This window comes from Ascaphus truei, chromosome 14 (genome assembly GCF_040206685.1).
Source record: "Ascaphus truei isolate aAscTru1 chromosome 14, aAscTru1.hap1, whole genome shotgun sequence".
Classification (NCBI taxonomy): Eukaryota; Metazoa; Chordata; class Amphibia; order Anura; family Ascaphidae; genus Ascaphus; species Ascaphus truei.
Genome location: NC_134496.1, coordinates 38,833,740 through 38,844,531, shown reverse-complemented (window position 1 = coordinate 38,844,531; position 10,792 = coordinate 38,833,740).

Genomic DNA, 10,792 nt, shown 5'->3' with positions numbered 1-10,792 from the left:
GAGCGGGGAGGAGAGTGTGGAGGGAAAGCAGCGTGAGTGCCTGTCTGTGCCTGTGTGTGTGTGTGTATGTGTGTGCCTGTCTGTGTTTGTGTATGTGTGTGCATGAGTGTCAGCGTGTGAGTTAGTCTCCTGCTGCAGCCGGATACAGTGTCCCTCTCCCAGTGATGTCTGTACAAGCCCAGCCGATCACACACCTAGGGCAGCCCGCAGCAGCTCCCTGCTGCAGCCCGAGCCCGTGGAGGGAGGGGGGGGGTAGCGGGTCCCTCCGCTTAAACCACGCCCCCTCCCTCCCACTCCAGCCCCGGCTCCCGCTCCCTACAGACCGCATATCGCGGTCTGTGTCTGTCAGCGCCCCGCCTGTCTGCAGTGCTGGCGCGCTGACGGAGGGAGCGGGGCCTTAGCCTAACAGTCGGGCAGTTGAATTTCTTAGGGGCCTCTGAATGGGGAAGTGATTGTCAATCAAGTGTCGTCTTCACCCTTATCTCCACCCTGTCCTTATCAGAGAACCGATAAATTTGGGGTGGGGAAGGGGGAGGGGCTCTGGCTGTACAAGAACTTCCTGAACATATAAAAGGAAGTCGCTACTATAACCCCCTCCCAAGTCTAACTTTAAAAAAAAAAAATGAAAAAATAAGTTATAGGTGTCAGATTTGGGTTAAAAAAAAGGCATTAAGCCCCCCGAAGATGAGACCCCCTTAAACATGTCCCTGAAATTAGTTAACTTTGGTCCTGGGAGGGATTGGCCCTTTAACCCTTTCAGTGTCAGCGGGTCGTACCACCTAAGTGGCCACGGACCCTCTGGCACTTCCTGATCACATGACCGCCCTTCTGAGCGATCACCTGGTCACTTCTCGGTCCCACCCGCTGGGCCGGATGTGATAGGGAGGGAGCACCGATCACCTAAAGAACGAGCAAAGGGCAATGACATATGGTGTACGTCGTAAGGGCCCCTGGGGTGGTGCTTTTCTTGATGTACGCCATACGTCATTAGGGCACGGAAGGGGTTAATTATGACTGAAATTGTACTTATTTTAGGTGTTTTACACCTCTTGACTGGTCCATGTAAGGAATTCTCATTTTACTCTGTTAATTTTAATGTGTTACATTTTTTCTGATATAGTGTTGATAATGTACAGCAGGGGAGCGCCATCTTTTCCCCCTGCACCCCCCTGTTGGCTGTCCCCCTCTCCTTGCGCCCCCCTGCTTACCTTGACCCAGATGTCCTGGCATCATGACGTCACGTTGCCATGGTGACGCGCCACCAGGAGCCGTCTGAATCAAGGTAAGAAGACGATTACAGAGGCCTTGCAGCTCCCCCGGTATTAATTTAAATGCCTTCGGGAAGCGCGCAGGACCTCTGTCAATCCTGTGTCCCCCGCAGTGAATCTCACCCCCCCCTACTTTGTGGGGTGCTGTACAAAAATGTGCATGCAGGCACTGAGTCTCTGCCCTAAAGAGCTTACAATCTAATTGGTGCCTGAGAGGGAGTAACTTGTCCATGATTACAAAGGGGGCTTACACACAGCACTACAGGGAAAAAAAGGTGTGTGTGTATGTTTTAAAAATACATAAACCCAGAAGGGGCTACAGCACCCCCGTCCTTACACATTTAAGCTATAATGTTATGTTTATCCTTTAAAATAAAGAATTGGCTGCAGTAATTGTGAGTATTATGGTAATTACAACAGAGCACTGCAATTTCACTCATATTTGTGGTAAACCCTTACTTTGTCCTCAAATCACTTCTAACAAAGAACATGGGAGGCCACGTGGCTTGGCTGTGTGGATTAAAATGAGAATGAGCCACACATGGTTAAATGATTATATTTCTCTGTTGTTGATGTAATGTCTATGTACCAAGAGACCCGGCTATGGGGGTGGGTGGCAGTGATAATTATTCTGCACATATGTCCACTTAGCCTGACTACCACTAGGAGGCACCCTTACTGATGGCTGGAATATCTCTGCCCTCCATAAGTAATGGGGCTCAGAATCACATTTCTGTATCAAGTAAGAAACCTTTGTTGGAGACCCAGTGCCTGGAGCAACAGAAACTACTGTAAATAAAAGATCGTTTTGAGCATGTATTGGTTATGCTTGCATTGTTCATTGTAACTTCCACCGAAGCTGCCGTGTATTGTATATCCTGTGGTTTTGAGTCATCCTAAAATTGAAACCCATTTCAATAGATCTCAGATTAAAATACTGTACACCCATTAATTGTTAAGAGAAAAAGTTACATTCACTTTATTGCAAATTCTAGGGTAGGTTCTTAAACCAAACTGCACATTTTAGTTGAAAATGTACATCACAGCAACCCTTGTTCTTCAAAGTCTATCAATCATTCTCATGAGTTTATTTTTTTATTTTGTATTCCCATTTTACTCTACAAGAGGTAACTCTCAATGTATTACTTCCTGGTAAAAACATTTGATAAATAAATAAACCACATTCGCTTTGACCTCATCCCCTTATTTTACGCAGATGTGATGGTCCCTGCCACGTGTCCTCGTAGTTTCAAGCTGCTGTCTTGTGCAATTAACGAGGATGCAGCCAGTGCCAGGATTATGGGCTATTGTTTTGACGTCAAATCTTATTGCTGTTAAGACTTTGTGACATCTTTGCTTTATTTTAATGAGATTGCAAAACATGGGTAATCTTCCAGAGGTTTGCAGTTTATTCCTCACGGAACTTGTTTTAATCAGTCCAGCCTGTCTCCTTGCTGTTGCTTAGTAAGCTTGGACTTAGATGTTCTCCTCCAAATTGGCCAGGTGACCGATTAAAAAAAAAAAAATAGAAACCCTTTCACTCTGTTCTTTTACAGCCTGGAATGCTGGTCAAAGATATCAAGACTAATTTGCAGCAGATTTTAATCTACAAAGCGAAAGTACTCAGCCACGTAACCTCATCCACAGATGATGTATTGTACTGTACTTCAGAAAGTGTTTTGAAACTTTGCTTTGTACAGTCAGCTGAATATAAAACCACTGGTGGTATACATGGGAAAGTTGAACCCGCAGTTATTAAAACATCAATAGGTGTTAAGGACTTTTAACTCCCAAAGTGCATGATGGCGATCTACAGTGCATTACTGAGCAATGGGTTGCAGGCTTTACTGGTACTTAACCCTTCCACCACCACATTATCCAAAGACCCCCTTTGGTAGCAAGGTAGACAAGGTAATCTATACCCACCATAACCTTAATAATTGTGGTGAATACCTAGTTTAGTCTCAAACCAGCTTAGCCATTATAACCAACCTCACACTGATGATACCCATCAAGGTTGAAACATGTCTGTGAGTGGTTTAATGGCTTTGCATCTCATCCCAGCCTCTGTCTAAAAGCTGTGTTTAAAACACCATGCATTGGCTTGAGGATTTGCTTGTGTAATACGAGCTTGAGACAAAAGGTGGCACTGAGTGCTCATTTGCATGTCATTTCCCAGGATCCCTTGCTGCAGTGGAAGCAATGTATGCTGGGCGATAATGGGGAAAGACAGGGTTGCAGACCTGTCTAAGACATGCAAATGAACATACAGTAATATTTATAGTTGCTATATATATATATATATATATATATATATATATATATATATATATATATATATCTCACATATAAAGATCACTTGTGAGCACATTCACATGTCTTACACAGGTCTGCAACCCTGCCTTTCACCATTATAACCCAGCATACAGTGCTTCCACTGCAGCAAGGGATTCTGGGAAATGACATGGAAATGACATGCAAATGAGCATACCGTGTCACCTTTTGCCTGCAATCCATTTTTACATGGAACCCTTATACGCAAATGCTCACGTCTAACACAGCTTTTAAGCACAGCATGGGAATTAGGTACAAAGCCAGAGAAACCATTCACAGACATGTTTCAACCTTAATGGGTATCATCAGTGTGAGGTTGGTTGTACTGGCTTTGCAATTTTCAAGGCAGTAGGATTTACCATAAATGTGTGTGTGTGTGTGTGTGTGTGTGTGTGTGTGTGTGTGTGTGTGTGTGTGTGTGTGTGTGTGTGTGTGTGTGTGTGTGTGTGTGTGTGTGTGTGTGTGTGTATAGATATATATTATATATATATATATATATATATATATGTAGATATATGTAGATATATATGTAGATATGTAGATATATATATATATATAGATATGTATATATATAGCAACTGTAAATATTCCTGTATATTTGCTTTATGCTTTACTGTGGAGGGTTTTAGTCACTTTTTTACCCACCATAACCTTAATAAGTGTAGATATATATATATGTAGATATATATTTTATATGTATTATTTTTACGTTTCTGTTGAGTATTGTTCCTGAAAAATTGTAGATAAAAATTAAATAAAAACACATTCTGTCCTAATAATCCGAGTCCATCCCCACCCCCCCTTGCGTGTGTAGGCTTCATACACATCGCGTGTCTACTAGCCCCAAGCTGCAAAGTAGAAGCCAGGGCTCCACCCTCGGATCACCTGCTGAGCCTCCCCCCCCATCCCCCAAGCACAGGAAAAGGGCTCAAAGGGCAGCACGATATGCACGCTCGGTACAGCCCTGGGAGCCCGATCTATCACGCAACCCTGAGCAGGGAGGTGGGGGGAGCTGCATGCAAAGCGCACGACCCGACAGGGTGAGAGCGATGCACGGATCGCACGGACAGCGTGCGGGGTGGCTCGGATATCAGAGCGCTCAGCAGCAGCAGCAGCAGCAGCAGGCAGCCGGATTACTCAACTCTTCTGAAACGCACATACTGTACACACAGTCCCTGCTCTCTCTCAGCACTGTGATGAGGTTACTGGTGTGTGAGGACTCTCACGCTACGCTGACAGGGGAGGGGATTGTGCAAGGTTCATTAACCGAAAATAAACTTTAAAAAAAAGGGCTGTGCCAGTGTGTGCGTGCGTGCGTGTGTGTATGTATATATATATATTATTATTATTACACGGATCTGGTTCAAATCCCAGTGTCACCGATTTCCCTGTACCTCAAGCAGCAACATTAGATTACAAGCGCTGTAGGGCAGAGACTAGTGGGTGGGTGGGGGGGGGGGGGGGGGGTGGTGTGTGTGTGTGTGTGTGTGTGTGTGTATATATATATGTGTGTGTATGTGTGTATATATATGTGTGTATGTATATATATATAGAGAGATTGTTTATTAAAAAGTACACATCTGTTTTATATATATATATATATATATATATATATATATATATATATATAAATAAAACGGAAATAGCCGTGTTAGTCCAGTTGCGATAGTTATTACACACACACACACGCGCGCGTGTGTGTGTGTGTGAGGTATATAGAGAGAGAGAGACACACACACACAATGCTCTAGGAACTAGTACATATTAAGCAAACAGTTTGTCACAGTAACCCCTAACACTAGTGATATAAATACAACGTTGAATACAACATAGTACAAATAAAGCTAAAGTAAAGGAGGAAACGTCTGTTCACGGCATACACTATCAGAGCATGTAACTGCTGCAGTTGCAGAGGGATTTCGCGGAGGGGGGGGGGGGGGGCTGCTTTCAGTGATTTAAATAGTCGATGTGTTTGTATGCCTAATCCTACTGTAATGCAGGGTAACGTGCTGGAGCCAGGAGGGATGCACTGCTAACAAAGGAGGAAGCATTGCCTGGCCAGAGAAGGTTTGGAGCTTTACACAAGGGGTGCCCGCATGCTGCTTTGCACGGCAAAGGGCAGGGATCTAACAGGCTCTGCCCATGTAAGATCTCGGCACAAAGTTGTCGTGACAATTGTCTCTGAGATCAGCCCAAATAAGCACTCCTGGAAGTGTGAAACAGAGCAGTCACGCAACTAGAGGAGCGCTCACCCCCCTCCCGGCTCATGCAATGTGACTCAAAGATATCATCTGCCAATTATCCGTCCCCACGCTCTGGCGAGGTGAATCAGCCTCCAGTCACACACTCCGTACACTCTATCAGGATGCGGCATGGGAGGCGTGATGGTGAACGGGAGCGAGCGTGGGAGAGAGGAAGTCTTTGTGTGAAACGTGAAATTAAATGACGTGCTATTTGTAACCACTTAGCTGCCAGATAGTCTTGCCAAGCAGGTCTGCACGAATGCATCAATCCCCCCCTGTATGCTCATAAATGAGCGCTTTGTAAAGGTAGTTGTATATTAATGTGTGCAGGAGAGAGGGGGGGGGGCTATGTACTAAGATTTTATTGGACTTTTTTTTGGTGCTGCAATTTCAGTGCTGAAAAGTAACACAACCCTTCATAAAATGTACACCAGATGTTTGAAGATATATATTATATATTTTGGAACGTTGTTTGTGCGCTATGCATTTGGACACCTTTTAAGATATCGTAACCACATTTTGCATGGTGGCTCCTGAGAACAAGGAGCAGGTTTTTTTTTTGTCTATGTTTGGATACAATTCACAAATGACATCTGCAATGATATGGCTGATGACATCACAAATGAAAATGATTCCATCACTCAGCCCGCAAGCTACCACTTCATCTTGGTCACAATGAAAATCCAATTTGCAACATTAGCAAAAAATACAGGAGCAGCCAACGTTGTTCCCGCGTGGGAGATCATTGTTAGGGACGAGAGGACAATGTCCCACAAACACGCAGCATTAGAGGCTCTCGATCGAAACGTCAGGACATCAGAAGCAACGGAACTTTTATGGGTGAAGTTGTGATATTAGCAGGGGATTTCGCATTAAAAAAACAAAAAAAAATCACATCCATTTATACATCTCAGTATTTTTTGGTTTCTTCGAATTCTCGAGCAACGCTGGGCAACATTCTAGCAGTAGTCTGCGCTTGGTTACTAAGATTATAGAGTCTCTTCAAGCCCTGTTTCTACGCTGTTTTTTTTTTTTTTTTAATCTGACGCTCCGTTCAGGAGCTATAAGCGTTTGAAATATTAAGTGAGATTAATATTAACCGGGAGGTTAAAATGAAGCTTTCTCCCAGAGCAGGGAATTCTCAGATTGTGAGATACTAACACTATATAAATTAAACCCATGAAGGCTTCTGGGAGAGAAGTGGTTCCACTTTAATTGTTTATAAGAAACATAAAATATGTAACATTTTAAATTTAAGGGTTATTGAATCTGATTATTTTGATAAAATGTTTAAAAAAAAAAAATACTTTCTGCCAGCTATGTAGGACTGCCCCCCTTTTAAAAAGACAATCCAAGCAGGCGATGTTTTTTGTTGCTAATTTAAACATCGTTTTTAACATAGGGTTGAAGCAGGGGTCTCCGGACCTGAACCTCATTAATTTCAGTTCCGGGGACCCCCTGCTTCCAGAGAAAACTCTCTATGGTTGCAGGCAGCCGCTCCGATGACAGGGATCACTTAAGGGCCGCGTTTCAAAGCGCCAGCATCCTACGGACCAATAGGCAGCCATTTCATCATCAGGTTCGGCTTCCTGTTGGCCCGCGTGACGCAGAAGTTTTAAACTTTGTCGAGATACCGGCACCCCCATCGGAGGTCTGTATCTCGGGAAGCAGGGGGTCCTTGGAGCTGAAATAAATGGGGTTCAGCTCCGGAGACCCCCCTGCTTCAAACCTATGTTAAAAAATGATAGTATTTTTTAAGACAATGCATGAATTGCTCCTTTAAATGCCAGCTGGCATAAGTACCACACATAATCATCACTGCAGACTTGGCAAAGGTCCATGTTTGTGGCTTTTTACATTTACACAGTTTTCTAGGAGGGGTGACTTTCAGAAGCTAAACACATGCTTCATTGCCACTTTACAGAGCATAAGCTGTTACACCTTGGTTGTCCCCTCTCTGGAAGTAAAGGATTAGCAAAACCGGTCATATGATACCACACCGCACACGGAGAGAAGTCTGCCCCTCAGTATTATCATGTCTAAAAATACATCCGTGAGACTGCATCGTTATTCTTTCATCTAATACAGCACCAGCTCTGCACATAGCACTTTAAGAAATAAGGTCATTTGTTTGTTAATAAATATGATAAATTATACAGGCTAAAGGCACCAATGCGCAGCATCGTACCTCCAATCCGGTGTTAACTGCCATGGACTTGAATGGGAGTCGGGGGGGGGGGGGGGGCGATGCATCGTAACAGCATTTAGTGAATTGCTACCATTTCAGTTCCTGCCCAGAAGAACTTACAATCTAGTATACGCGGGTGGATGTGTTAGCAAACCTTTGGCACCCTGGTGTAATGGCACGGGTGCTGCTTTGATTATGTGTGGATTTTCGGGCGTAGCAACCCCTTGGCATCACAAACCGATGTTTTTTTTATTCTGTATTAAACACTGCATGTTGGATGGACACAAAAGATTGAACAACAAAAAACAGAAAGGTTCTAAGGTGTAGAGAACAGAACATCGGTCCTGAGCCTTAATAACAGGCAGGCGAGTCTGCTGTGAGAACAATGAGAATGAATGTCTGCGGCATGTCCCTTCCTTTCTCTTCGTGCCTTTTTGTACAAATCTGCTCTCATCTATTACCCTTTTGTCTTTTAAGTCGTGATCAGAAAACGACGGCCAGTGTGTCCTGATCCATCACCTGACATGCCATGCAGCGTCCTGTTTGCTGTGTGTAATATAATGGGACAGATGAAACAATGTGCTAATGTGCTGACTTTATAGCCTGGAGCGGTGCAGTCTGGCACGAGCAACGGAAATAGCAACTGCTAAATGCCGGGAGAAATCATCAGGGTATTGACAGGTTATGTATTCCTCTTGCACAGGCAGCAATACAAACATGGTGCTGTAGCTGCCTTTACTCTTTTAAACATGCAACAAATCACTATTAACCATTCTTTGCACAGTATAGTTTTGACTTAGATGCTTTAGAGAAGGTGACATTTGAAGACACTGACCCCCAAAGATTTGTCACTCGTGCTCCTGGGACCTGTTAGCATTTACTTACACAAATGTGGGGCTAGGCTAGTGATGTTAAAATGTCAGTGCCATAAAAAATGCATGTTAAGCTATATGGTTATATTTGTCAAATGTAATACGTAGTGCAGCGGGTTTTTTTCAACCTTTTTTTTCAGTTTGAGGGACCTGTAACAGGGACTTGTCACTGTTTGAGAGAAACTGCCTCTAAATCCAGCAGTGTGCTGGTTAATTGCACACCGGCAATCAACCAGACTCCACCTGGCTGATTAGGACTCTTAGAAAAAGCCTGATTTGAGAAACAGGAGAGAGATTCCTTAGCTCACATTTGGGCTGACATAAGGAGAAAGAGGACTGCAGAGATTTCTTTAGCCCACAACTGGTCTGACCTGAGGAAAATATGATGTCTTGATGCACACAAAAGGACTGTATGCTAACAGCAAGACAAGGGGACAAGACCTGGACACAGAGGTGCCATAGCACTCAAGGATGCTGACCCAGGAGAACAGAAAGGCCTTCCCCTACAGCTACAACAACAGAAACAGATAAAAGACTTTCTTGTTGGACTGTTGTGTGTGTATATATATATATATATATATATATATATACACACACACACACACACATATGTATCTTTAGGGTGGAAACCAGCTTAGCTACCCACTCAGTTAGAAAGGGCTGGAGTAAAGGTTTAGTTATTCTCCAAAGTGGAGTAAGGCCTTTATTTTGTTTCTTTTGGAATGTTTTGCCTTGTTAAAGGAACAGGCGCAATAAAGCCAAGATATAATTTCAGCCTAATCGATCTCCATTAAATATACCTCTGCACATATCTCTTACAGGACCTTATATTTAAATTGTGAAATTCTGCAGCACATCAATCCACTATAATAGCATCTGCGATCAGATACAGTGCCCCAACCCTCTCATAACCGAACCCTCTCTAATAGCGCGTCTGAGATCAGATGCAGTGTAAGGAACCCCAACCCTCTCTAATAGCACGTCTGAGATCAGATGCAGTGTAAGGAACCCCAAACCTCTCTAATAGCGTGTCTGAGATCAGATGCATTGTAAGGAACCCCAACCCTCTCAAATAGCGTGTCTGAGATCAGATGCAGTGTAAGGAACCCCAACCCTCTCTAATAGCGTGTCTGAGAACAGGTGCAGTGTAAGGAACCCCAACCCTCTCTAAAAGCACGTCTGAGATCAGATGCATTGATAATTCTTCTGTATTTGGTACAATTTTCAAATGACCTGAAAATTGCAGGGAACCTTTTACTGATACCCGGGGAACCCCTGATGAAAAACACTGACGTAGTGTATCCAATTGTTTATATCAGATTACCTACTTAGGCATCTCATTGTACCGTAGGAAATGCTCCTGTTCTATTTTGTTTTGTATGTATTTGACTTGCTGTGTTTTACATTTAAATATATGCTTCCTGTATTAACATCATGTATCATATGCCGCATGTTTAGCAGACAATGTCTAACTACTAGATACAAAAGTAACACATTTGCATATGTATGTCATAGCTAATCATAAGCTTGTTGCACGATAACAATTCAAATGTGTCCACTGCATGTATGATTGATGGTTTGTTGAAATAAAAAAAGGCGACTGAGATTACTGCCATTTATGTCAACAGCAGATAAAACGCTGCTCGTTTATTTAAACATTTTATCTTCCCTGAGCCATAGTCCCACAATGTCCAGGGACCCTCCGGTCCCCTCGTTCTGGCACCGAGCAGAATATGCGCCCCCCGGACATTAAATGGCAGCAGGTTCAGGGCTCAGCACAGAGACCAATAGAAAAGCTGATGATGTCACGGCTTTTGATTGGTGACCACCCAACCATGTTTGTAGTTTGTGTAAAAAAACGGCACATAAAAACTACAAATAACGGGG